The sequence below is a fragment of the Diceros bicornis genome, chromosome 9 (genome assembly GCF_020826845.1).
Source record: "Diceros bicornis minor isolate mBicDic1 chromosome 9, mDicBic1.mat.cur, whole genome shotgun sequence".
Taxonomy (NCBI): Eukaryota; Metazoa; Chordata; class Mammalia; order Perissodactyla; family Rhinocerotidae; genus Diceros; species Diceros bicornis.
Window position 1 is genome coordinate 27764545 of NC_080748.1, and position 27162 is coordinate 27791706.

Below are 27162 nucleotides of genomic sequence, written 5' to 3' on the forward strand. Positions count from 1 at the left end.
TCAACAATACCATGTTATTTTGTGGCAAGAATACCAAAGAAAACAACAGTAAAATAGTTGAATAATCAAAAATTAGTTTTCTTTTTAGAATTTACTTTTTAATCCACGAGTCTTATACAACCTAAGTTGCCAGAGTTGAATTATTAATTTAGTGTTGAGTTGATGGCTAAGGTACATGTTAGTACCAGCTATCAGAAAGTAATAGATCGGTGGCTAAGAAACACCAATAACACATAGTAGTTGCTCAGTAAATGTTTGCTAAAACTTTTGTATAGCGTTCATATATAATAGTGCCTGGCATATATTGAAAAGTATAATTGTTGAATGAATAAATAAAATAATGCAGTAATTGGGAGGTAGGGATATACATTTATTTTTAGACTAACCAAAAAATAATTTTTTAACCTGCTTTCTGGAAAACTTAACTTTCCGTTTGTTTGAACAAAATTTGTTTGTTGCTTCCAATTTACAAATAATACAAATACAAATAATGTTAAAGATAAGTTCATAATCCTTTTGTGAGGTCTGTTTATAAGATCTTAGTATAGAGAAATTTAGATGATGAAGATGAACCCTGAAGTAATAATGCTCTATTTGCCATTTTTTTCTTGAAAGCATATAGTCTCAGTAAATGAATACCAAACTTATCAGTGCCTTAGATCTCTTCTGCTGAAGAAAATTTATTGCTTTTCTAGTTTCTCTTTAACACAACTTAAAGTCAAAATACTGCAACTTTAAATTTACTATATTGCATGAATATGTTCTGTAATTTTTAACTAATAGATAAGTATCTTCAGGTTTTTCTTTGAAGAATAGTTTTTTAGATTTCGCAATATATAATCTGAAGATCTTTTGAAATTTTTTGAAATATCGCTTTTGCGTGAACAGGTTAAGTAAAAACAATTTTAATTTCATACAGATTTAGATTTTTTCCTGTTAAGTGATGCATGCTGTGTTGGGGCCCAGGGCAGGCCACCCCAAAATATCCCACAATAGCATATTGATTATTTTGAATTAAAGTTACTTGAGAAGCGAAAAGGGCTTTCTGACTCTTCTGTCTCTGTTCCCCCTGAAAGCAGGACATAAATCTCTCCTGTGAAAGGTGCACTCTGTGCATCCTTATCACTAGAGCTAGGAGATTCAAGGCCGAGAAGCCTGCATAAACAAACCTTGCTAATTTACTACCTCAAGCCTAAACTCTGCTTTAAATTCGTCGCTAATTATGTACCCCAAATCTAAGTTTCTTTGTCCTGTCAATTTTTCACAAATTTATGTTTCTTTGTGTAAAAGATATATATACTGCCTGTTTTGTTCATTCTCTGAGCATCATTTCTTTATGGTCTCTGATATGTACATATTACTGGGTTTTTCTCCTGTTAATCTGGTCTTGTGTCAATTTTACTGTCAGTACAGCCACAAGAGCACAAGAAGGGAAGAAAGGGGATTTTCCCCACCCCAGTAGCTATTTAATTATAACAAAAAATTTGATAAACACCTTTTAAATGAATATGGTATTTTGTGACAGAATGTAGATTAAAATCTGTTTATCTAATTCAGCATAAAAAAAATCAATGAAAATTGCTCTCAGAACCTGTTTGGAATTCTTGCATTTGGTACTTAAAAATCTAAATGATTTTGTAAGTGAAGATTTTAGAGTAGTTTTAAGCACTTCTTTATTTAAAAAAACATTTAAAATGTGATAGGTTTCCCCCCTCAGTAACTGAAAAACCAAATCGCAAATAAGAATCATTCCTCTTTTTGAAATTATTTTTGAAGTACTAGAAATACCTTGCTATGCTTTGTAATAATTTTGATCATATAGAAATGTCACTTTGGGGGAACATTTTGAGATTAATTTTCAGAAATGTTTCCATATTCCTCATTAATTTAGTTCATTTTGCCGTCACTTTTCTGGTCTTTAACTAATATGGTCCATTATGGGGATAAATTAAACAATGTGACTAAAAATAAAAAATGATTTAAAACTGTATAAATGACCACTGCAAGTTGTGGTGTTCAGCTAATCAATAAAATTGATTGAATGCCTGAATCATGAGGATGCCCGTTAACTAATGAAAATGTTTGTGAGATAAACAGTGGGACATTCAGATTATTTCACTTAAAGAAGAAAATGGAGAAAATGGTTAAAGTATTATATATTTGGCTTTTTTAAAAAAAATGGAGGCATTGGGGCTGGCCTGGTGGCATAGTGGTTAAGTTCGTGCACTCTACTTCACTGGTCTGGGGTTCAGGGATTCGGATCCTGGGTGCCAACCTACACACCACTTATCAAACCATGGTATGGTGGCGCCCCACATACAAAATAGAGGAGAATTGGCATGGATGTTAGCTCAGGGACAATCTTCCTCAAGCAAAAAGAGGAAGATTGACAATAGATGTTAGTTCAGGGCCAATCTTCCTCACCAAAAATAAATAAATAAATAAATAAATGGAGGCATTGAAACACTAAAATTTTGCCTTTACTGTGACTTCTCTTTTGTAATCACATTTGTTCCTGCTGCTTAAATTATCATTTTTGTGCAAATGAGCCCTAATTCTATGTCAAGTATTGCTTTCATGAGCACTTAACACTTATTTCTCACAGCTTTTTGGACAGATTTACTCAATTTGTATACAACTCTCCCTCTTCTATGTATCTTACCTTGATTAACGGCATAGGCATCTTCTGAGTGGCTGGGATTTAAAACTTCAAATTCTTACCTCTCCCTTTGCCCAGCTGTATAATCTGTAGCCTCAACCTCCAAAATAGCTTTCTCCTTCATTTTTCTACTCTCATTGCCACTTCCCTAATTTAGACCTCTTTTTATTTTTCTTATAAACATTTTATATGCCATTGTATTACTGACAAAGCCCCCATTCCTCAACTTGTAATTTGTGTTAGTTAAGATATAGGTTTGGCTGGTGTGACAGAGAAACTGAAAAATAATTGTGGCCTAGAAAATTTTTTTTAATAAAATAAAAAGTTTATTGCTTTTCTGTGTAAAAGTATGAGCTGTGAGCTGATTGGGTAACTTTGCTACAAAAAGTAGACAGGAGCCCAAGCTCCTAACCTGTTGCTCTGCCATGCTTATCATACAGCTCCGTTTTGTGGACCAAGATGGCTGCTTCACTTCCTGCCATTATATGCCACATGCTTAAGTTAAAGGCTAAAATGTATTGTGGTAGGGGGCAAAGACTATTTGCAAGTGGTAGTAGAAGTAGGATTTTATTCTCTACCTTAATTTTTAAAAAGTTATATTGTCCCAAAAAATTTTAAAGTAACAATTTCATCAGTTCTGTTATGATTTCATGAAGTTTGGATGGTTCTGTTAGATTCCTACAGTTATATTTGGGAGGAGTAAAGTGGGTAGCTTGTGACCCTCAAATACTATGCTTGTGGCCTATATTGTCACTTGCAGACCTCGAGACTACTTTGTGCTTTCCTTTTCTCTCAGTAAAAATGGTTCCCAGAGCCCAAAATTACTTTGTTTTGAAAGTAATTGATACCTAGCTCATCTTCCTCCTTGAAGTATAGACAGGTTTCACCCAATCACAGTCTCTTCTTACGCTATAGTCAAATTCTTCATTTATGCATATTTTATGTTACTTCATTTCTTGTTGTGTGTGTGTGTGTGTGTGTGTGTGTGTGAGGAAGATCAGCCCTGAGCTAACATCCATGCCAATCCTCCTCTTTCTGCTGAGGAAGACTGGCCGTGAGCTCAACATCTATTGCCAATCTTCCTCCTTTTTCTCCCCAAAGCCCCAGTAGATAGGTGTATGTCATAGTTACACATCCTTCTAGTTGCTGTATGTGGGACACCGCCTCAGCATGGCCAGACAAGTGGTGCATCGGTGCGCACCTGGGATCTGAACCCCGGGCCGCCAGTAGTGGAGCACGCAAACTTCACCGCTAAGCCACAGAGCCGGCCCCCGTTACTTCATTTCTAAGAGGCTTGTGAGAAACAAAATAAATCCTTGGAAGGCAAGACTTCTTCCTGAATCTGGTGAAAACATGTTTGCATACAGTTGATATTGGATAAATATTTGCTCATTTGAAGTATGTTTCATATTTGAAATAGAATAAAGAATTGAGTGGGGAGTTCAGAAGTAAGCCTATCTGGCTGTACATATAAAGTGTGATCTATACCTTTGGGGAGTGTATTCATCTCTTACAAATCACCAACTAAAAACATTAGTACCCTGAGAGAAAATGAGCAAATGACATGAACTTGTGATTATAAAAGAACAAGCACAAATGGCTTACATGAAAAATATTTAACCTGTAAAGATATAAATATTTAAACAAAGCACTTTGTCAGAATGTGTAACAGGAGACAAAAATATGTATACTCTTTGACCCTTTCTAGGAAACTTCTGTGGAAGTGGAAATGGCATCAAAGCTTTATGATCACAGTGTAATTTTATACTTGTGAAAAATTGGAAATAAGAAATATCCAGTGGTAGAAGAGTGGTTTTGTAAATTATGGCACATCCATCATGATTGGCTATATTTCAGCCTTTTAAAAGGAATATTTTGGGGGCTGGCCCCATGACAATGGTAAAGTTTGGTGCGCTCTGCTTCAGCAGCACAGGTTCATGGGTTTGGATCCCGGGTGCAGACCTACACCACTTGTCAGCCATGCTGAGGCAACGACCCACCTACAAAATAGAGGAAGATTGGCACAGATCTTAGCTCAGGGCTAATCTTTCTCAAGCAAAAAAAGAGGAACATTGGTAACAGATGTTAGCTCAGGGTGAATCTTCCTCAGCAAAAAAAAAAACAAAGAATGTTTTTGAAGAGTGCTTAGTGTTATAGGCTATTTAATGAGATAGGAAAATGGTCACCATTTTGTGTTAAATGAGAAAAGTACAGAATAGTCATTGAGAAAATGCAAATTAAAACCACAGTGAGATACCACTATACAACCTCTTAGACTGGCCAAAAAAAAAAAAAAAAATACTGAGTGCTGGCAAGGATGCAAAGCAATGGGACTCAAATCTTGCTGGAGGAAATTCAAATGCCACAGCCATTGGGAAGACTGTTTGACGATGTCTTATAAAATCGAACATACCTAGCAATCCCACTCCTAGGATGAAATTTACCAGCAGGATATGAGAATTCCATTAGCTTCTCTTTCTTGCCAGCACTTGGTGTTATCAGTTTTTTAAAAACAATTTTAGCCATTATATGAGATATGTAGTGGCATCTCATTGTGATTTCAGTTTGCATTTCCCCAACAACTATTGTATGCTTTTCTCCTGAAAAGTGAAATGAAAACCTGTAATTGCCTCTCTGCAAATTTTTATAGCAGTTGTGTTTGTAATCACCAGAAAATGGAAACAACCTAAATGTCTCTCACCTGGGGAATGGGTTTTTAAAAACTGCGGTACATCCATACAATGTAACACAGGTAGGAACCTCTTCTCAGTCCAGGATAACAGATAAATATATGGGGAAAGGGACTCCGATATAACTACATACTAAGTTATTATAAGAAAACTTAAAAATAAGCCATAAAACATTACATCATGTAATGAAAACACACCAGAAAAAATGTGATGGGCCACAAAGCAGATGAAAGTGATGATCTAAATATTTCAAAATAAGTGAAGAGAAATTAAGCAAAAGATGAAAGATTTTGTTCTTTGAAAGAACCACATAAATCATAAATAAAAGGAACTCAGAAATGAAACAACTAGGCCGTAGAAGGATGTGAAATGAGAGCTGACAGAACTCAAGGAAGAATTAGGAAAAAGAAGAGTGTATATATATATATATATATATATATATATATATATATATATATATTTGTGTGTGTGTGTGTGTGTGAGGAAGATTAGCCCTGAGCTAACATCTGATGCCAATCCTCTCCTTTTTTCTTGAGGAAGAGTGGCCCTGAGCTAACATCCGTGCCCATCTTCCTCTACTTTATATGGGATACCGCCACAGGATGGCTTACCAAGCAGTGCGTCGGTGTGCACCTGGGATCCGAACCTGCGAATCCCGGGCCGCCGAAGCAGAGCACACGCACTTAACCGCTTGCGCCGCCAGGCCGGCCCAAGAAGAATATTTTTTAATGACGATTAAATTAGAAAGAAAACAAGAATGAATATACCTCACAGAAAGCACAATAAGAGAACTAGAGAACAGGAAGAAGAAAATCAAACATACAAAGATTTTTTAAAGGAGTCAAGAGAAAGTGACAAGACAGAGAAAGAGAGCCAAAATATCTGTATTAGGAGTTCTCCAAATGTAAACCAAAGCACAGTGGTGATGGTTACATAAAATTGTGAATATACTTAATGCCACTGAATTGTATACTTGAAAATGGTTAAAATGGCAAATTTTATGTTGTTTATTTTACCACAATACAAAAATGTAAACCAAAGCAATAGGCAGAACAACTATTAGAACTATAATTCAAGAACACTTAACATTAAAGAAGGTTTAAATCTACATATGTTGAAAGGCACACTGAATCTGGGGAACTCAACCCAGAGCAGTTAACACTGAGATATATTCTTGTAGAACTGTTGGATTTTAAAAATAAAGGGGGAAAAAAAAAAACTTGTGCATCCGTGGAAAAAAAGACCAAGTCAAATTGGAAAGAAAATCAGATTGGATTAGATTTTTGGGCAGCAGCATTTTATGCTAGATACTAACAAAGCAACATTTTTTAAATATTCAAGGAAATAAATATTTCATATCTCACCAAACTATCCTTCAGGAATTCAGGACATCAACAAGTATTTGTAAACATGAAACAACTCAAGAAATATTGTTCCTATGAATCCTTCCTGAAGAATATGCTAGAGAACAAATTTCAGACAATCGAGAAACGATTGGAGAATCATTTCTCCAATCACCCAACGTAAGGTCGGGTGGTGAGTGTTGCATATATTTTATGTAGCACTAAGATTAAAAGATGGGAATAATGGTGATAGAATGGGATATAAATATTATATAGTCTGACAACGTAGAAATAATACAACACACACAAAAATGGGAGGAGAATGGGAGAGTAAATGAAAAGTGGAATAAGGTGTTGTTTGCCTCTTAGGAATTAGCTGTGAGGAAAATGAGAGCACTTGAAGCTAATTGATGGAACCCTAAACATACTATAAGTATACGTACTTACATATATGAGATAAAACACTAATAAAAATGATACCAGTGATCAAAACTGAATGGTGGGGTTGAAAAGAAAGGGAAGTTACTAATTTTGTTACTGCTTACAGCAGTAACACTTAAAAAGAGTGCAGGGGAATGATAAGTATTATATAAAGATATTACTATAGAGTTAACCCCAAGAACAAGATACACAAAAACTTTCCTAAATACTAGAAGAAATACCTCCCCTAAAAAGAGCAAAGGAAACAGACCATATAATGATATGCACACATTTTTCTATATGTATTTGTGTACACACACAATGAATAGAACATGAAACATTATCACAACACCAAAAACATCAGGTGTGTTAATAAAATGTATGTGGGCTCAACTTACTTAATGATGCTGTATACAAAAGGTACAGTTGTAAGAACTATGAATAATAAAGAGAATAATAAATGAAGAATAATTAAAAAACAGAGAAGGTCAAAGATAAATCAGATAAATGCAAATTTGAAAAAAAGCAAGGTTCCTCATCTTAGTATCAGGCAAGGCAGAATTTAGTTCAAAAAGCATTAAGATACAGGGTATTTTATAAGCCAAGGGCTACATTCACAATGAAGATTTTTTAAAATGTCTATTTACCAAATGACACATCAACAGCTTTCATAAACTACAAACTATAAGAGATGTAAGGAAAAATAAAAACCTGCTAATAGTACGGGACTTGAACACACCTCTCTCAAAATAAGTCAGGTTAAGTGGACAAAAAAAATTAGTCATAATGCATAATCAGTAAAGTGGATCTTACAGATTTATATCAAAGTCTGAATCCACTAAGGATACATCTTTTCAAGTACACAGGGAATAGTTATAGAAGTCTATCATATATTAGACTACAAGGAAAACCTCAGTTCCAAAAAATAAAAAGTCAAACAAAATTCTGACCATGTGCAATAAAACTAGAAAATAATTTAAAAATTAAAAAAGGTTTCCGTAGGATGATGGCAACTGTCTAAATCCAAATCTCTCCATACATCCTTTAAAAAAACTATACAGATCTATAAGGAGAGCAAATTACATAGGATGATGGCAACTCTCTAAATCCAAATCTCTCCATACATCCTTTAAAAAAAACTGTACGGATCTATAAGGAGAGCAAATTAAGCCACCACCACCCTTGCCTAACTAACGTAATTTCAAACTGTGGATATATAGGGAAATAAACACGGAAATGCTGAGCCAGTTCTGGAACCCATGCTAAAGCGGCAAGTGATGTTGAGACTGTTCAGTTACAATAGAGGAGAGGACAGCAGGACCTAGGGTCAGTAGGTTGCGGATAAAATAACTTCAGAAAGAGAAAGCCCCACCCTAAGGAGGGAAAAACTAAGAGGTTTGAGACCTGTTAGGCAGAAGGAAGGGACTTGAAAGTGCATGGGACCAAAGAGGCAGTCTCAGAAAGGTACTGCTTCTGGGAAAAGAGGATGACTTAGAAGAGGCACTATTTTCCTGGAGGCTTGGTGGTAAAGAGAAGAGGTAGTAGAAATTAAGAATCCCGGTGACATAGAATAGAAGATAGATCAGCCCCTCTCCCACCCAAAAAGGAGTCATTGATTAAAAAAAACTGTACTTTATTAAGCCAATGGAAGGTGCTGTTGAACTAAAAAAATCCAGTAATTCTTCCAAATCCCTCACTGTTGTCTATATACTAGAGTTATCTGGTTTACGAAAATTAAAACACTTCAAGAGGAACAGAAAATGACAGACAGCATCCGTATAAAGTTACTGGAAGTAGAAAACGTAAAATGAGAGTCGAAATATTTCAAGTGATGAAGTCTTCCCCAAAACGTTCAACTACAGAGCTAAAGGAAACTATAGCACAATACTCCTACCTGAATTAAATATCCTTAAACAAGCATTTGCAGAGATAAAAATCTCAAATATGAATTCAGAACCCCCAAAAAAATGGACAAAAAGAGGAGGATATGAAAAGTGAATTTACTGAACTCAAGAAATAAAATGAAAGAAAAGAAAGCTCATCTTTTGAAATGAAGCTCAAGTCCAAGGTACCTAAAGGAGAGTAGAGTTAACTGAATATAAGGGGCGTTGAGGAAAGACATGAAGGCAGCCAAAAGAATGAAAATTAACTGAAGAGAGGTAAAAAGAGAGAGAAAGTGATTGATATAGACAATATATAAAATTAGAATTCCTAAGAAGAAAATACAATATTTTAAATTTCAGTCCGTGAAAACATTCTGGAAGTAGCAGAAGACTTAAATCTACATATTGAAAAGGCTTGTTGTGTACTGGGAAAATTGATCCAGAATGGTCAACTCTGAGTCTTGTCCTAGTAAAACTATTGGACTTTCAAAATAATGAAAAATTTCTCTGGGCTGCCAGGCAGAAAGAAGAGGTTAGCAACAAGCTTCTCAACAGCAACATACAAAGCGAAAGAGCCACGGAACAGATTTAAATTCTGTGAAGTTATAAACCAAGGATTTTATAACTATGATTCCATCCCAGAAAAAATTAAAAACCATGATAAATTCCACTATATTAAAAAAAACTTTACATGGTGAAAAATGCCATGAGCAAAGTCAAAAGACAGGTGACAAAGTGGGAAGAAATATTTGAACTTATATCACAAAGAGCTACTCTCCTTAATGGAAATAACCTAAAAATAAAGGCAAATGACCATTAACTCAGTAGAAAAGTGGTCCAAAGATAGGAAACAGAGTTCACAGAAAAAGAAATGCAGGTGACAAACATAAAAGATGTTCAACTTCAATCATACAAAGAGAAATACAAATGAAAACTATACTAAAAATTACAGCTATACTAAAAATTACAGCTACACTAAAGCCTTTTTCACCAAAATCCAAAATTGTACAATATACTCTGTAGACTGTGGGGAAACATGCACTTTGATGCATTGCTGGTAGGGATACAAAAGCACAAAGCCCAGGAGGGAGTTTGGCAATATCCAGCAAAATTACAAATGCATTCATCATTTGACCCAGGCATCTGACTTCTAGGAATCTGTTCTAAAGACACACTGGCATAAAATATAAACTGGCATTTGTATAAAGTTAGTCACAACAGCATTAGTTGTATTAGCGAAAGATTGGAAACAACCAGAATGCCCCTTAGTAGGGAACTGATTCAAGTACATGCAACAATGGAACAATCTCCAGGTAGATGGTGTCCCTTCCAAGTCACTCTTTTTCACAGAAGAGAGTACATGGGGACTACATTTCCCATAAAGAGAATGTAGAAAGTCTCCATGTGCCAATATGGAATGATCTGGAGAATATATTGTGAAGTAGAACAAAACAAAGGCACGTAACAGTGTATAGAGTAATCTCTATGTAGAAGTAGGGAATGGGAAAGGTGCCAACAATGGAAGAGGGATTTCTCTAAATATAACTTGTTTATGTAATTTTGATCTTGGAATCATGTATGTTTACATATTCAAAAATCAAATAAAAAGAAAGAAGAGGAAAAACTAAAAAGAAACTGAAACGAATTTACATAACTAGATAGCATTTTGGTGACATAACCGCACAAGAAAAGGAACAATTTCTAGTGACTTTAGAACATAAATTTTCGACCTTACCTTCTTAGTGGAGTATATTCAGTAGTATTGTTGTTGTATTGCTATTTTAAAAGTGTTTTATATATATTGTTGGGTAAAATAAGTGTTACAAAATGTTGATAATTGTTGAACAAAACCACAGAAGTTTATCAAGGCTATGACTTAAGAAAATTGAGTCTGGAAAGCCCTTTGACAGATGGAGCAAAGTGGAAATGAAGTACAAAATTACACAGAAGGACAGCTGACATAATAGAGAACAAGTTATATGGCAGGCACTGTGCTAGGCACTCTCTCTCTATATGTATGTATGCATGCTATATCATTTGACTCTTGAAGCTATCCATTGAGACTTGTGATATAATTTTCCTGAGAGTTTCAGAAGGGTGGTGATTTAAACCGAGATCTATGTAGTTCCAAAGCCTGTGCTTTTTCTACTACATTGCTGCAGGATATACATCAAATATTCAGAAGAAAGAACATCAGGAGCTAAATGTTCTATTTAAACCTGTAGTTGCTGGTCAGAAAATAAATAAAGATGCAGACCCGAAGTCAGTGGTTTATACGTTCCTCAGGCAAGAGCAATGTACTGAAGGAGAGAAGTGTAAGTTTTCTCTTATTTCTGCTGGGAAAATGTGAACACACATACACATCCTTATATTGATGTTGGAGGTTGAAATTTTACCAAAGTTGCTATTGATGACTGAAATTAGTAAAAGGTGCAAACTAAAAGTATGGCAAAGCAGAAAAGAGAAAAATCTAGTAGGCATGGGTTTTCAGGATGCTGTTAAAAGCAAAAAACCCTTTAAAGCTTCCCTTTGTGATACTTCAAAGCTCTTCTAAGCTTTCCACAGCCTTTTTGTAAACAGTGGCCTTTGAGATACTAGTTTAAATAAGTTGTGTTTCCTCCTGTGGAAGATGAGGGCTGATTGAGATTTCGGAGGTGCTCGAGTTCCCCTCACCCAGGCTACCTCATCACACTTCTGCTGGTTTCTCCTGATGATAAAATATTTTCATTCGATTCAATTTCACTTTTTAAAAGGTCTCCCACTTAAACTAATTGGGGTAGGGGGATTTTTTCCTATTTTAATTTGATTTATCTGTACATGATTTTGATGGAAATTTAATTGATAATTTTATATATCTGATAACAAGAAAATATGCTGATTTTGCTATAAAGGTTTTCAAAATTAATTTTTAAGGTTTTCTTTTTGTCAGAAGCTGTGTTGATCAGTGACTTGGTGAAGGCTGAGAAAGTTGAATTTGCAGATGATACACAACTTCTGAGGTAAGCTAATATAATAACTCCATCAACGTTGTAAGTGCTCTTGACAGACTTGTAGACTATAGTAACACTAAAATAAAATTTATCAGGAATAAATAGAATATCCTGATTTAAATTTTACAAAGCAATTGCAGAAGTATTAAATAGACTTCCATTTCTGACAGCATGATAGACAAGCAATCCACCAAATATATAAAATACTAGATTCAATATTTTAAAAAAACCTTTAAAATGAATGGATGAACCTATAAGAAAATAAGGGAAACTTTCTGGGGCTAGAAACAAAACAAGTACATTGTGTAAGGTAAGCAAGGCTGAAGTCACTGAATACTTTGGCGGCATCCATGGAGTTCTCTTGGCATAAAAACTTGTGCACGGAGAGGAATGGGGACTGGGGAAAATTCCTTGGTTCTGCAAAGTGTAGGGGGCCTGATCAGAGACCATCTTGGAGAGGCGTACGGCTCTGGACGGTTAAAATCTCCTCTAATAATTCCTGGTTACTAGCTCACATTCACTTGGATTTGAGGCCTTAATTTACACTATTTTCGTGGTCCCTAAAACTCCAGAAATGGAGTGTTTTAGTTTAAAATGGACTTGGGTCTGTAACACTCTTTGGTACCTGGCAGGAACAATCAGAAATCCTCCATGGAGGAAATTATCAACCCAGTTATCAAATAATCATAGTTAAAATTCTAACAAATAAGAAAAACATTTTTTATAACATTAAAAAAAATCATAAAACATAAGGGGAAAATAATCAAAACACTATGAGGAAAAATCAGCAGAAACCATAAACAATTAAAACAGATCTACAGAGATTTCAGCTGTTAGAAATATCTAATACATAAAATAAATGTTTAATATAGTTAATAAATAAAAGAGGAATTCTAAAAAATAAAGAGTAATAGACTATAAAAGTAACCAGGCACATTAAAATAAGAACCAATTAGAATACCAGAAATGAAAAATATAATAATAGAACTTAAAAATTAAATGATGTTTAATTTTTAAAACCAGCATATAAGTCACAGTTAAAAGTAGAAGGAAACCACATAAAAGGCCATACACAGAGAAAAAAGATATATGATTTAATCAGAGTTCCAGAAAGAAAACATGAAATAGGAATGAGGCAATGTTCCTAGTTGCCATTAAAAATTTGCCAGAATTGATAAGAGACAGAAATCCTTAGATTAAGGAGCCCAGGGAATCCCAAGCAGGGTAAATAAAAAGAAATACACATCTCACTGTTGTCATGCTATAGAATGCCAAGCTCAGAGAGACCAGTAGGTCACAACCCCCACTTCAGCAAATACTGTTCTAAATGGTTATGCTTCAAGAAGAAGGAAAATGGTCCTAAAAGGAAGGTATGAAATGAAAGAAGACATAATAAAGAAAACATGAATAAATCTAAGCCAACATTGTTGGAAGGAAACAGTAATAATAGTACTAATGTCTAATTTGTGGCTGACAGATAAGGTCGAGCTGTAATACTGTACTGGCCTGCAATGGCATGTAAGCCAGTAGGGGTTGATTGGCATTTCAGTATCCTATGGTCCATGTACTGTGTGAACTGAAGGTAAAGGCATATTTCAAATCCAATCACCAAAAGAAGACAAATAATTTAAAAAATTTAAAAAAATTTAAAAAAAGAAATTTAAAAAATTTCTTTTTTAAACCAGAAAAGGAAAATAATGAAGTGAGGGGAAAAAAACAGTAGTAGGCAAGAAATAAGTACTTATTTTTTCTTGTCTTTTACTCAGCTTAGTCATTTTAGAGATTCATCCATGTTGTTGCATGTATCAATAGTTTATTCCTTTTTGTTGCTGAATAATATGTCATTTTAGGGATATACGTACCACAATTCATTTATCCATTCGCATATGGGTGGAAATGGGTTGTTTCCAGTTTTTAGCTAATACAGATAAAGATACTATGAATTTTCATGTACAAATCTATATGGACATATGCTTTCTTTTCTCTCAAATAAATACCTAGGAGTGGAATAGCTGCATCATATGGTAAGTGGGTGTTTGACTTTTTGAAGAAACTGCTAGACTTTTTTTAAGTGGTCATCAACAGGAAAATGAATACCAAATTGGTATGTCTATCCAATCGAATACTACTCAGCACTACTTGTAACAAAGTGGATGAATTTCAGAACAGTTGTGCTACATGACAGAAACCAGACAAAAAAGAATACATACTGTTTGATTCCACTTATTGAAAATTCTAGAAAATATAACTAACATATAGTGACAGTGCATATCAAATGCAGGGGATGCAGCAAGGGATTCTATGAAAACATGAAGGGAGCAGATATGATAATCTAAATATTGACAACAGGGATTATTAATTGGGATTCAAATATTTAATAACATTAAGCAAAGATAGCCTCAGGAGCCATCTCTATACTAGCCTCCATCTATATACCGGACCCTGGAACCAGACAGTTCTAGAGCATGCTTGAATGGGCCTTACCAAATTTAACATTTTCTCCCCACTGAATGCTCCAGTGGCTGACCAGTGTCTCTTCTGAATGAGCCATTCATCTTTTAAAATAGATATGTTAACACTTTCAATTGGGTTACAGCCAAGTTATGCAGGCCTAGCTATTTTGTCTTTTAGGTAATGTTATACATGTCTTCTATAGTTTTCTATAGTTAATTGTACAGTTAAATTAACAGTATTCATATTATTTATAGTAGTTCCGCATTATTGGATTTATCTTATTCCCACCTGCCGCCGACTATCTACACCATAAAGAAACCTGTCTCATTTCACATCAGTTAGCAGTATGAGAAAGGTCATCTCTAGTTAAGTATAAATTTCTAATTCTGTAACTAAATTTAAATTAAATATCATAGATCAAAATAAACTCTAGGCTAATTAAAAGGAAAATAAGCATTACAGCCAGTAGCATATTTATCAACTTTGTGGCAACTGGTAGCTTTCTCAGCCTTGGAGTAAAAAAACACTGAAGAGTATTTTATAGATTTTAATAAATTTTGTAACTTTTTTGTACCAACAAATGTTAGTAAAACCAAAATGAAAAAAGACAACAGATTAGGAGAAATATTTGAGCCAAGTAACAGAGTGATATTTATAAGAGATAAAGAATTTACTAAATTTTATGAGAAATCCTGGTGGATAAATGAAATACTGATGTAAACTTAAAGTTCTTATAAGAAGAAATTCAAAAACAAACAAAGGGGAATGTTCAATCTCACAAGTAATCAAACGAATGCAAGTTAAAACTATGAGAGAACATCTTGTATCTTTCTAAATAAGCAAGAGTTCAGAAAGGTAATTGGAGATGGTGAGGTTCTTGTGAACCTCATGGTGTACTCATGCTGGTAGCATTTTTAATTAATATAATACTTTTAGAAATCACTAATGTATACCAAGGTCCTCAAAATGTATATTTTGACCCAGTAGACCTATTTGTGGGACTTTATCGTAATAACATAACCCAAATAAGGAGGGAAAAAAATGCATGGGAAATTTTTGACAGGATTGACCATAAGAGTGACAAATGGGAAATGACCTAACCACCAGCAGTTATGGGTTAGGTAAATTACTATAGATTAATATTGTGTTGTCAAAAATAATTTTTTCTAAAATGTCTATATAAAAACATGGTTAATGTTTTATATAGTTAGTGAAACAAATAGGTAAAATTTTATACTATTACTACAGTTATGTGAAATGTATATGATAAAAAGGTGTTAGGAAATACTTTGAAATAAAAATAGCTTTTGTGTTAACAGGTTGAGATTTTGTGTGTGTTATTGTCCCTAAACTTTTAAAAATGAATTTTTAGTGGAAAAAATATAACTTGAAAGAATTAGATGAGTGAATGAATTCTTACTTAGAATTGTGGGGTATATAATTTTCTTAGAATTGAAGTTCTGAATTAAATTAATTCTCAAATATTTAGGTGCTTAATGAAATCATTTTCACTTTGCCTATTCTAGCTTTCTATCACTAGTATATAGGAATGTCGTTGATTTGGTTGAGGTAGGTGCTACATTTTGTAAATTTGCTGAACAAATTATATTTTACTCAAAGAGCTTGCTTATTTGAGTTATCATCAAGCCACATGAGATCATTTACCTGGTTAAGTACATGTCTAGTTAGAGAGCTAAAAATCCTCCCTTCAGGGTGAGTTGTTGAATTATTGTATCTTCGTTATTAGAACTAAATACTGTTTTGTAAATGTTTTTGATGTTTTCATATCACGAAAAAATGTTAGTATAATGCATATTATAACTTAGTTCTCCTTATGGGAAAATGGGGTTGAATCAGACGTGAGTCTGTCGTTTTCCAAGTAGATAACTTGGGTCTAGAGAGTTGACTGTATATGTGAGCTATAGTTAAAGGGCTGTTGGGACAGAATGAAAGTTATATGTACGGATGGTTTAATCACACAAATTGTTTTGATAGTTATAATACAGCATTTTTCAAAGGGAGGTTTGATAAGCTATCTGTAGGAGCTCAAATTCTAAAACAGCTTTTTTTTTTTTAAGATTAAGATGTAATTGACATATAACATTATGTTAGTTTCAGGTGTACAACATGATTTGTTATTTGTAAATATTGTGAAATAATCACCACAGTAAGTCTAGTTAACATCTATCACCATACATAGTTACAAAAAAATCTTTTTTTCTTGTGATGACTTTTAAGATTTATTCTCTTAGCAACTTTAAAATATACAATACAGTATTATTAACTATAGATACCATGCTGTACATTACATTCTCATGACTTATTTATTTTATAACTGGACATTTGTAACTTTTGACCCCTTCACCCATTTTGCCCACCTGCCACTGTTTGCCTCTGGCAACCACCAGTCTGTTCTCTATATCTGTGAGCTTGGTGTTTTTTTCGTTTTTCAAATGCCACATATAAGTGAAGTCATATGGTATTGGTCTTTCTCTCTCTGACTTATTTTATTTCACTTCATACAATGCCCTCAAGTTCCATCCATGTTGTTGCAAATGGCAAGATTTCATTCTTTTTTATGGCTGAATAGTATTCCGTGTGTGTGTGTGTGTGTGTGTGTGTGTGTGTGTACACATACATATACCTGCCACATCTTCTTTATCCATTTATCCATCTATGGACACTTAGGTTGTTTCCATATCTTGGCTATCGTGAACAATGCCGCAGTGGATATGAGGGTGCATATATCTTTTCGAATTAGTGTTTTTGTTTTCTTTGGATAAATTCCCAGAAGTGGAATTGCTGGATCATATAGTAGTTCTATTTTTAATTTTTTTAAAATTGTTTTATTGAGGTCATATTGGTTTATAACATTGTGTGGTTTCAGGTGTACATTACTATATATCACTTTCTGTATAGACTGCATCCTGTTCACCACCAATAGTCTAGTTTTTATCCGTCACTATACATATGTGCCCTTTTACCCCTTTTGCCCACTCCTCCACCCCTTTCTCAGGTAACCACTAATCTATTCTCCTTATCCATATGTTTGTTTATCTTCCACATAAGACTGAAATTATGCAGTATTTGTCTTTCTCTGTCTGGCTTATTTTGCTTAACATAATACTCTCAAGGTCCATCCATGTTGTTTCAAATGGGACAATTTTGTCTTTTTTTATGGCTGAGTAGTATTCCATTGTGTGTGTATGTGTGTGTGTGTGTGTGTATATCTCATATCTTGATCCATTCAGCAGCTGATGGGCACTTGGGTTGTTTCCACTTCTTGGCTATTGTGAATAATGCTGCAATGAACATAGGGGTATATAAATCTCTTTGTAGTGTTGATTTCATGTTCTTTGGGTAAATACCCAGTAGTAGGATGGCTAGATTGTATGGTATTTCTATTTAGAATTTTTTGAGAAATCTCCATACTGTTTTCCATAGTGGCTGTACCAATTTACATTCCCACCAACAGTGCACAAGGGTTCCCTTTTCTCCACATCTTTGTCAACAGTTATTATCTCTTGTCTTCTTAGTGAAAGCTATTCTGACAGCTGTGAGCTGATATTTCATTGTGGTTTAGATTTGCATTTCCATGATAATTATTGATGTTGAGCATCTTTTCCTGTACCTGTTGGCCATCTGTATGTCTTCTTTGGAAAAATGTCTATTCAGATCCTCTGCCCATTTTTTAATTGGATTGGTTGTTTTTTGCTGTTAAGTTGTATAAGTTCTTTATATATTTTGGATATTAACCCTTTATCAGATATAAAAAAGCTTTTTAAAATTATAGCTAAGAAGGGACTTAGAACATTAGAAGGAAAAAAACAAAACTCTTTAATGGAGTATAAAAAGAAACATGTCTCTTTAAGAATAATGAACATTTAATAAAAGAATTAAATGATGACTCTAAATGTCCAAGAATTAATACTTTATTCTTCCCTTAACATACTGGCACTCTATTTTGCAATAAAAATATATTACAAACTTCTGAATTATGCTTTTGAAATAAAAAATCAGAATGTGTTATGAGTTTAGTTATAAATGACATCTATAACTCAGCTTTTTCATAATCTTTTCTCTGTATCATTTTTACCTTCTGCTAAGTAATTCAGAACTGGAGCTACACAACACATTCTTTACTTGAAGTTGACTTTCTTGTGATACTGTAATTTCAATAAACCTATTAATTAACTTAGAGTAATTAATCCTATGCTAAATTTATACCATGCTGCCTTCGTAGGTATTCTGAAGGTCAAAAGGCTTAAGGTAGGAGAGACCCTGAAGCAAGACTTTATGGATTGTTGGCCAAAGAAATGTTAGCAAGACACTGCAGTTTAGATGAAGAGAAGACCTGAAAGCTGAGCTGGGAACCTATGCCCAGAACGAAGAGGGTAATGCTGTGTGGCACAATGAGAATGGGCCAAGAATGCCTTACATCTAAGACATGGGAGGAAGAGAGTGAATAGCTGGGCAGAAGAATGGTCTTTAAGACCAAATTCATGCATGTAATCTATATGAAGAAAATCATCAGAAATATGCACAAAAACTTATTTAAAGGATATGTATGGCATTATTTATGATAGAGAAACAGGAAATTTAGACCACCTGTAATAGCACTTTATGAAATTAAATATGGTACATTTCTCCAGTGAAATAGTGTGCATCCGTTAAGATGGGAACTTGATAGTGAGAGGCAGAATAGAGTAATGGGGAGGTGCATTTTATTTTAACAGGGGCTGTCTTTGGGTAGTAGAATTGTGTCTTGTAGCATTCAGGGGGATTAATAACTTAGTTGAAAGTACTTACCATGGTATCTGGGACGTAGAAAACACTTGGGAAATGTTAGTTACTTTTGGATGTTGGGTAAGAACTCAAGAACTGAATTTGTTGTCAAGTGTGTCTCAAGGGGCATGAAAAAACAAAAGACTTGGAGAAGGGTGGGAAGCCCAGGCAACTTCAGTCCTGGGCTAAAACAGTGGGAAGGTGCAAGTAAGTAGCCCTGGCTACTCCAGATAAATGGAGGCCCTTTGTATTTTAGGAAGTTAGAGGAGGGGGCAACAGAGGAAGCAGAAGGGAAGAAGAAGAGAATTGAATGTTAAATTATACACATTATATGTGCTAGTATATCTAAATATTCACATAGTCTATATATTTTGCAATTTAAGAAAGAAGTTGCAAAATCTTCTCTAGGTTGTGTAAATTGGTTATATTTATGACACTGTGTATATTTCGTAACATGAATATCAATAAGTATTGTTTAAAGTATTTTTGTTATTTGAGTTTATTTTTGAACTCTTTATATGTATTATCTATTAATAATTTATGGCTTATTTAGTATTATCACCTGATTATATCTAAAAAGTTACAATGAGCATTTTAAGGTACTATTTTTATCCCTATATGTATCAATAGAAACAGGAATAATTTGGGAGGAAAAATTTGTGAAAAGTGATTTTTTCCAATGGAATATCCAAGACTCTCTTCTCCCCTTAATTGAATCAAAGATTTTGCTATCTTACACAAATATCATTTGCATCTAATTCACTAATTAACTAAGAAAGAAAAGACATTTTAAGAAATAGAGAAAAATGTATCCAAAATATGAAAAATTGTGAGGGTATTATTTTATGAGTGCACACTGGGCAATGTTCAGAAGCAGATATGAACATGGAATTTAATGAATAACAACAAAAATAAAAAGTCTAAATAAAGAATTTACTTTGATTTGTGGGAGGCAAAGATTCCTTTTTGTAGTCAGAGAAATAGTTATTAAAAATAACTTTTAAAGCAATATTTATGGCAAAATTCTTGATATTTCTTGATTGTGGGAGTTGACCAAAAATGAATTAAAACTATTCATAAATCTACCTATTCAGAAAATATCTTTTGTGGCACACGTATCTTCACAAAATAATCTCTTCCAGTGAGGAGACATTTTTAAGTATAAAAGATAAAAATTACGGTAATTTTGTGAGATTATAATTAACCAAATGTTATTTCAAATACGGTGCAATACGAAACGAAATAGCTGATATTAGTAGAAATGCCATAGGATTTGAATCCTGGTGATTCTACTTACAAGTTGTCGTCTGAGTCAAGCTTTTTAGCCTCTCAGTTTCAATTTTCTTATGTGAAGCTGCTATAATAATAATATTTGCATTATGTTCCTTTCAAGGCCTTTGTAAAGAACATATATATGCACAGTCTTTGATATTATAAAATGCTATATAGATGATAATGATGAATATTAATTTAGGACTTTTAGTTTAAATTTGTATCAATTTAAAAATAACTTTGCAAACATCTTTGAGATAGACCATTTAATTTTTGGAATTTAGGAATATATATTCAAAAACTGTTACTTGTAATCACTAATTTCTATATCTTTACTAGGCTTTTTTTTTTTTTGGCTGAGGAATATTTACCCTGAGCTAACATCTGTTGCCAGTCTTCCTCTTTTATTTTTTTCGCTTGAGGAAGATTCATCCTGAGCTAATGTCTGTTGCCAGTCTTTCTCTATTTTGTACGTGGGTCGCCACCACAGCATGGCTGCTGACGAGTGGTGTAGTTCCGTGCCCAGGAACCAAACCCGGGCCAAGGAAGCAGAGTGTGCCAAACTTAACCACCAGGCCACAGGGCTGGCCCCTTTACTATGCTTTTTATTTAACTTTTGTGGCAGACTACTTATTGTCTACGCAAAAGTCATGCCAAACCTCCTACTTGCCTGCTTTCTTCACATGATTGAGGCTAAAAATGCCAGATACTTATTTTTCTAGACTCTTTTGCACTTAGGAGTAGCCATTTTATCCTGTTCAGGCCAATGATATGTAGAAATTTGTTGGAGGATTTCCTGAACAAATGTTTTTTTCTCTAATAAAAGATGAGTATGTGAAGAAAGTCACCCTCTCTTCCTCTGTTTTCTTCGGTCCTTATTTGGGTGCCTTTAAATGGGAACGTGATGCCTGTAATTGCCAATCTATCTGTGGTAGCCAGCCTCCAAGATGGCTCCCACTATGTCCTAGTATTCATGCCTAGTCTTCTTCCACAAAGTACCAGGATTGATCTGTGTGACCAATAGGAAACGGCAGGATATTACTTTTAAGATTAGGTTATAAAATACATCGCAGTTTCCATCTTTATTACACTCTCTCTCTCTAATTACTTGCTATGGCAGAAGTTAGCCACATTGTGAGCATACCTATGGAGAGGCCCATATAGCAAGGGACTGAAGCCTCTAGCCAGTAGCCATATGACTTCTTGGAAGCTGTTCTTCCAGCCTCAGTCAAACCTTCGGGTGATTGCAGCCCTACCTGAGGCTGATATGTGAGCAAGAACCACCTAGCTAACTACTCCTAGATTCTTGATTTTCAGAAATTATGTGATATAATAAGTGATTATTTTAAGCTTATAAGTTTTAGATAATTGTTATGCAATAGGTAACTAATACATGTTGGTACCAGAACTTGTATGATGTCATAACAAATATTTGTTAATGTGGGTTTGGCTTTGGAACTTGTCAGTGGGTGAAAGGTGGATGATCTTTGAGGATAATATTAGTGAAAGTCTAAAGTGGACTCGTTATGAGCTTTGAACAGGTTGCCAGTGAAGGCTTAAAGGAAAGTGAGGAGAATGTTATTGGAAACTGGAGGAAAGGGGATCCTTCTAATGGAGTAGTAAAAATTTTAGCAACACTGTCACCTGTAATAATGTAGAAACTACAAAATGTCCGTAATGAACTGGATGATCTAGCTAAGGAGATTTCCAACTAGAAAATTGAAGATACTACTTGGTTTATTCTTGCTGCTGTCGGGGAAGAGGGAGAATCCCCCTCTACCCTTTCCCTTAAGGTTCTTATGGCTGGCCAAATAATTAAAAGACAGGTTAGCAGGAGAAAATAATACCAAGTTTAATAACGTGTACATGGGAGAAACCAGGGAAACTGAGTTTCTCAACACAATAGCAGAGGTTCTTGTCTTAAATACTATCTTCAGCTAAAGACAAAGAAGGATGTTGGGGGTGGGGAGGGAGACAGAAATTACAGTAATCAAGGGTATGTAGATTTAAGTCCTCTCATACCGTACTGCACAGATAAGGCCATCCCCTCCTCTTCCCAATACAGAGGGGGAGATATCTTTACAAATGGAGATTTCTCTTATAAATGTAAATGTTTGTCTGGCAACTCTTTGCAGGGCCACCTAGAGAATGTGGCCTGGGAGAGACAGAATTTTTGTTAAGATGGGCTTGTTGGTGCCTTTCCTATTGTAACATCTATTTTACATTATATTATAGCCATCATATGATAGTAACTCCTTCTTGGAACAGATCTTCTATGTTAAATTCTTTAGGCAGTTTAGGGGAGGTCAGATGTTCATCAGAGAAAATAATCAAGGTAAAGAGACATAATTCAGAGTGGCCAATTTTGATCTCCCACACTGCTTATAGTAAAATGTGGGAAGAGCAAGTATGCTAAAGAAAGGTCTAATAAACAAAAAGGAGCTGGGACTTGATGGTTTTGACCATTATCAGCCTCTCCAGACAGCCAGTGATGATAAAATTAAGAAATGGCTTCTTCCTAACAAAGATAAAAACCAAGGCATTGTCAGGAAAACTTGGTCTAAGGATGAAGCTGAGGGTGTGGCTGTAAAATCCTTTGTTAATACTTAAGAAAGATCTAAGGTGCTGCCTCAGAGTACTTTCAGTCAGATAAAGGGCCCTCTAAAGACTTGAATGGTGTTACTGACAGATTCATTCAGTTGAACAACAGGGCTTCTAAAGAAGTTTACAATATAATCTTTATCCTTCAGCCATTTCAGCAGAAGCTCAAGGTAGAGAAGGACTTAATCTGAAGAGATTTGTTCTTGTGGCTTTTGTTTAATGGAAAGAACCCCAATAAGATTCCTAGGAGTCTCACAAAGCTTTAAGAGAATTATATTTTAAGGATCACTGCCCCTGGGACTAAAGAAGACAGAGAGTATGAAATGAAGCCTTTGGAACCTCAAACTTCTACAGCAGGAAGCAAGGTGAAAAAACTACTCAGCTGTGCTACCTTTCATGAAAAATGAAGAATGACTCAGAGGCTTGAACCTAGAGGGTAGAGTCCAGAGCTATAGAGAGTCATTTCCAGATGGAAGTGGGACTGAGTCCTAATCAGGGAAGTTCTAACATTTGCCTGGCTGTATTTCAGTGATTCCTATGTACTTCTCATTTTCCCCCTTTTTGAACAGGAGTGTCTATAGTGGTTACCTATACCTGATCAAAAATTGGATGAGTCAAATAACTTGTCTTTTTAGCTTGGGGTCAGCAAACGTTTTCTGTAAAAGGTAAATAGTAAATATTTTTGGCTTTGTCGGCCATTTAGTCTCCCTGGCAACTACTGGACTCTGCCTTTGTTATGTGAAATAGCAGCTATAGACAGTGTGTAAATGATGGGTGTGGTCAGATATGGTCTAAATGCTGTAGTTTGCCCACTCCTGCTTTAGCTCGCTGGTCTGTAAAACAGGAGAGACTGTATCCAGGAGGTGTACCTAAGGAATTATACCCAAGGGGCCTCATCCACACCTGGATCTGATTTAAATGATGAGATACGGGACTTGGAGCTGATGCTGTAATATGATGAGACTCTTGGAGTCTTGGGAGGAGGTGAGTGTATTTTGCATTGGGAAAGATTTTGCAATCTTTGAGAGTCAGAGGGTGAATTATGGTAGCCCAGCTTTAAGATGTTCCCCAGTGACGGGGCTGGCCTGGTGGCGCAAGCAGTTAAGTGCGTGCACTCTGCTGTGGCGGCCCGGGGTTCGCTGGTTCAGATCCCAGGCATGAATGGACGCACCGCTTGTCAAGCCATGCTGTGGTGGCGTCCCATATAAAGTGGAGGAGGATGGGCATGGATGTTAGTCCAGGGCCAGTCTTCCTCAGGAAAAAGAGGAGGATTGGCAGGGAGGATTGGCAGATGTTAGGGCCAATCTTCCTCACCAAAAAAAAAAAAGATGTTCCCCAGTAATCCCTGCCTGTTGGTATTCATAGCCTTGTCTAGTCGCCTGCTACATTGTACCAGAGTTGGTCTGTGTGACCAATAGAATGTGGCAGACGTGATGGTGTATCGTTTCCGAGCTATGTCATGATACGTTGCAGCTTACATCTGGGTGGCCCTCTTTTTCTCTCTTGGATCACTTGCTCTGAGGGAAGTTAGGTGCCATGTTGCAAGCAGTCCTATGGAGGGGGTGAAACTGACGCCTTTAGACAGCAGACATTTGAATGAGCCTTCTTAGAAGAGGATCTCCAGTTCCAGTTAAACCAGATGACCACAGCTCTGGTTGGAATCTTAACTGCAACCTCTTAAGGGACGATGAGCCAGAACCACCTAGCTAAGCCACTCTCAAATTCCTGATCCTAAGAAACTGAGATAATACATGCTTGTTGTTTTAAACCACTAAATTTGGAGTAATTTGTTATGTAGCAATAAGGAACTAATATACTATCTTACTACTATGAGGCTACAAGCCTGAGGATGGCTAGGGGCAAGGGTGGAAATAGACAGCCCTTAATGACATTCCCTGAGCTGCTGAAACACCTGGGAACTGCCTGCCTGCCACACTTCTTGTGTGAGTTATGTCTTTATTATTTAAATCACTCTTAGGTGAGTAGTCTGTTACTTGAAAATAAAAATCATAACTGATACAAAAGTATTTTAATACATATCTGTATATTGATATCCACATGTTTGTGATTTTTATAGTTACATCATATCCAATTTATTGCCTCATAAGCTATTAACTATTTCCTTATTCTTAGGCTTTTGAATTGTTTCTGATTTTTCTTAATTATCAATAGTATTGCTTTGAAAATCTTTTGTGTAGGTTACTTTCTTCTCCCTCTTAGGGTTATAAGAATATTTCCTAAGTTGTATTTTTTGGGTGAAAGGAGATGGAACACGTTCGTCACTATTATAATTATCACCAGATTACTCTCCAGAAAGTTGAAGTTAATTTATGATATCACCTGTGGTAAATGTACTTGTTTTTTTCATAGTTTACCAAATAGTTTTGCTAACATGGCTATGCATTTTTCTGTGTCTTCATTCACTTATTGTATTCCTACTTGGAAACTGTTTCCTTTGACAATGCACAATTGAATTTAAGTATTTTGTACACATCTCTTTATATGTGTATATATGCACATGTATTTTTCTACGTACACATATAGTTTTGTATATTGATATTTTAAGTAGCAGGCTTTGTAATGATTTTCCTAACCTATTATATTTCTTCCTACAATTTTTGTTTTATTTGATTATAAAAAAGTTTTACTTTTCATGTATTTGAATTGATTTGTCTTTTTCTTCAGGACTCATAAATTTTTCTTCTAGCTAAGATAATATAAAAATCTTCTATTTTATTCTAGCTGTTTTTGGACTTTTCTTATGTTTATATTTATGAACCTCCTGAAATGTATTTCCATGTATGTTGTGACGTATCAGTTCAGGTGAATTCTTTTTTTTTTTTAACTTTTTGTTTATTGTAGTAACATTGGTTTATAACATTGTATAAATTTCAGGTGTACATCATTATACTTCTATTTCTGCATAGATTACATCATGTTCACCACCCAAATACTAATTACAACCCATCACCACACACATGTGCCAAATTATCCCTTTCGCCCTCCTCCCTCCCCCCTTCCCCTCTGGTAACCACCAATCCAATCTCTGTCTCTATGTGTTTGTTTATTGTTGTTATTATCTACTACTTAATGAAGGAAATCATACGCTATTTGACCTTCTCCCTCTGACTTATTTCACTTTGCATAATACCCTCAATGTCCATCCATGTTGTCATAAATGGCTGGATTTCATCATTTCTTATGGCTGAGTAGTATTCCATTGTGTATATATACCACAGCTTCTTTATCCATTTGTCCCTTGATGGGCACTTAGGTTGCTTCCAAGTCTTGGCTATTGTGAATAACGCTGCAATGAACACAGGGGTGCATGTACCTTTACAAATTGGTGTTTTCAAGTTCTTTGGATAAATACCCAGCAGTGGAATAGCTGGATCATATGGTAGTTCTATCCTTGATTTTTTTGAGGAATCTCCATACTGTTTTCCATAGTGGCTTCACCAGTTTGCACTCCCACCAGCAGTGTATGAGAGTTCCCTTCTCTCCATATCCTCTCCAACACATGTTGTTTCCTGTCTTGTTATATAGCCATTCTGACGGGCGTGAGGTGATATCTCATTGTAGTTTTGATTTGCATTTCCCTGATAGTTAATGATTTTGAACATCTTTTCATGTGTCTGTTGGCTATCTGTATATCTTCTTTGGAGAAACGTCTGTTCAGGTCTTTTGCCCATTTTTTAATTGGGTTGTTAGTTTTTGTTTTGTTGAGATGCATGAGTTCTTTATATATTTTGGAGATTAAGCCCTTATCAGATGTATGGTTTGCAAATATCTTCTCCCAATTGTTAGGTTGTCTTTTCGTTTTGTTGATGGTTTCCTTTGCTGTGCAGAAGCTTTTTAGTTTGATGTAGTCCCATTTGTTTATTTTTTCTATTGTTTCTCTTGCCCGGTCAGACATGGTGCTTGAAAATATGTTGCTAAGACCGATGTCGAAGAGCGTACTGCCTATGTTTTCTTCTAAAAGTTTCATAGTTTCAGGTCTTACATTCAAGTCTTTAATCCATTTGGAGTTAATTTTTGTGTATGGTGTAAGGTAAGGGTCTACTT

The 27162-nt window shown here is 35.1% G+C and overlaps 1 protein-coding gene across 9 annotated transcripts in view; it reads left to right on the plus strand.

Annotated features, from left to right (window-relative positions):
* The window catches only part of CAB39L (calcium binding protein 39 like), a 156075-nt gene that overhangs the window by 1099 nt on the left and 127814 nt on the right, over nt 1–27162 (plus strand). For 6 of the 9 annotated variants that reach the window (XM_058548151.1, XM_058548149.1, XM_058548146.1 and 3 more), the window contains exons 2-3: nt 11158–11310; nt 11925–11994. The gene's annotated coding sequence lies outside the window, so the exon portion shown is untranslated. Of the gene's footprint in view, nt 1–864; nt 889–11157; nt 11311–11924; nt 11995–22482; nt 24082–27162 lie in introns of those variants that run through there. The other 3 variants (XM_058548147.1, XM_058548153.1, XM_058548157.1) reach the window with 3 other exon arrangements.